General features: G+C 46.0%; 1 non-coding gene across 1 annotated transcript; it reads right to left on the bottom strand.

The window, feature by feature from the left end:
• Window positions 1-175: 175 nt before the first annotated feature.
• Window positions 176-330, bottom strand: LOC143306444 (5.8S ribosomal RNA). Its single transcript, XR_013063840.1, has one exon. It is a non-coding gene; the product is annotated as a 5.8S ribosomal RNA (ribosomal RNA).
• Between the last annotated feature and the right edge of the window lie 2170 nt (window positions 331-2500).

The raw sequence follows: 2500 nt of genomic DNA, 5'->3' as shown, positions 1-2500 counted from the left end.
TATCGCTCGTACGTTGCGACTCTTTCTTTGTTTATCGTTCATTCATTCTTTCAATTTCGTTCGATAATCCCGCTCCGAAACGTTCTACTTTCGTTGAACGACGGCGAGATGTTTAGAAAGAAATGAATTACTCTTTTTTCGAGAAGCAAACGCAAGCAGTCTTTTGTTAAGAAAACGACCCTCAGCCAGGCGTGGTCCAGGAATTGTATCCGTGGACCGCAATGTGCGTTCGAAATGTCGATGTTCATGTGTCCTGCAGTTCACACGTTGACGCGCAATTAGCTGCGTTCTTCATCGACCCACGAGCCAAGTGATCCACCGTTCAGGGTAATCGTAAAATTTTGTATTTCAAACTCTTTAGATCTTTAGAGTGTTATTTTCATTATTAACACGCATCACATTCGATACCCACATCACTCTCCCACCCGGCGCGTGCGGGAGAGCGAATTCGGGCGTCGCCAACGTATTTGTTTGTTTGTTCGATCGTTGACGACACGATCGCGTCCAAGGACGGAAACCGTCGGAGAAACGCCCAGTGGCACGCTCCTCTCGACGGTCGGGCGTAAAGTACATTTAAAAACCTTGAAAAGTACGAACGCACACAAGGAATGCGAGCGCGCGTCCTGTCGCTGAATCGTGGGTTGCGAGATTCGAACAGACACACGGCCGGCGACGATCGGTCTAACTAATGGACACATAGTTTTTCAAAGACTCGCTATCGTCGCTTCTCAGCCGGTCCGTAAACAACACACATCGATCAGGCGGACGCACGAATCTTACCACGGTGCGTGTTTCGTAGATTCCAGGTTACCCGCAAGTACCTCTCTCTCCCTCTCGAAAGAGGAATCTCGATCCGTCCTTTTTGGACAATGGAGAAATCTTTTTATCGCAACACGGATGGCAAAGAAACAACCAAAGCGTAGGAGCGTGGGGACGAGAGCGACGAAAAGAACGTCGCGAAAACAAAGTTTCGACGGTTGCTCGTTCTAATACATCGTAGTTTCAACTCTCTCAGTTTTAACCACTCCTAGACGCTTCGTAAACTTTTAACAATTCTTCGCCTCCGCGAGTTTCATTTCGAATAGAGCGAACGCAACACGGACCAAAAAAACTCCGGTGATGCCAGATCATTTAGCAAAGATCAGACGGCGGGTCATCTGTATTCCTTTTCTCTCTTTTTTATATCTTTCCATTTAACTAGGGTGTCGCAACGACGGGTACATTTATATATTTATATATATTGTATTTCAATTTTAATGATCCTTCACTTTCGGTTTGTAATAATATGATCCTTCTTTCATTTCGATCCTTCATATTGTAGGTTAACCAACAGAAGTTTGTTTTTTTACGACTTGTATTTTTGTGGTTTGTTTGTTTGTTTCTTACGACTTGTTTGTACCCGATCAAGTAGACGACGACCCATAAGTATAAGTTAGAGAGATAAAGGTCGAGAGACCTCACGCAAGCGTCTTTTACTTCCATTCACATCAGCCAGAGAGAAATGGTCCGGCGTCGTGCTCTTTGGCGCCGTTGGTCGCACAGTTTTTTTGCCGGCGGTTCCGAACGGACGGGAGAAACGCGATGAGTAATCAAAGCGACCTCCGCACGTAACCGTGTCGGTGTAATTTTACCGCATCGCAGCGTTTTGGTATTTGTTTCTTATTGGCTCGAACCCGAGATTTATGTGTTTTGTGTCATGTATATGGTATTATTTATTATATCTTTCTCGTTTTGTATAATTTTTGGTCCGAGCTCAATAAACTTTTATATCGCTTTATCAATGATCCATTCAGTTAGGTTTTCTCTTGTATTTTTAATTTGTTAATGATCCTTCCGCAGGTTCACCTACGGAAACCTTGTTACGACTTTTACTTCCTCTAAATAATCAAGTTTGGTCATCTTCCCGGTAACATCGGCAATGCCGAGACATTGCCGCGCACCAGTCCGAAGACCTCACTAAATCATTCAATCGGTAGTAGCGACGGGCGGTGTGTACAAAGGGCAGGGACGTAATCAACGCGAGCTTATGACTCGCGCTTACTGGGAATTCCTCGTTCATGGGGAATAATTGCAAGCCCCAATCCCTAGCACGAAGGAGGTTCAGCGGGTTACCCGGGCCTTTCGGCCAGGGAAAACACGTTGATTCCTTCAGTGTAGCGCGCGTGCGGCCCAGAACATCTAAGGGCATCACAGACCTGTTATTGCTCAATCTCGTGCGGCTAGAAGCCGCCTGTCCCTCTAAGAAGATTTGTTTGTACGTTGGTAGTAAAAACCCACCGACCGAAGTCGGGGGCCTTCGAGATACCATAAGTTACGTCTATTTAACAGGCTAGAGTCTCGTTCGTTATCGGAATTAACCAGACAAATCGCTCCACCAACTAAGAACGGCCATGCACCACCACCCACCGAATCAAGAAAGAGCTATCAATCTGTCAATCCTTCCGGTGTCCGGGCCTGGTGAGGTTTCCCGTGTTGAGTCAAATTAAGCCGCAGGCTCCAC

Source organism: Osmia lignaria, unplaced genomic scaffold, assembly GCF_051020975.1.
Source record: "Osmia lignaria lignaria isolate PbOS001 unplaced genomic scaffold, iyOsmLign1 scaffold0011, whole genome shotgun sequence".
Classification (NCBI taxonomy): Eukaryota; Metazoa; Arthropoda; class Insecta; order Hymenoptera; family Megachilidae; genus Osmia; species Osmia lignaria.
This window is presented reverse-complemented; position numbering and strand designations above follow the sequence as displayed.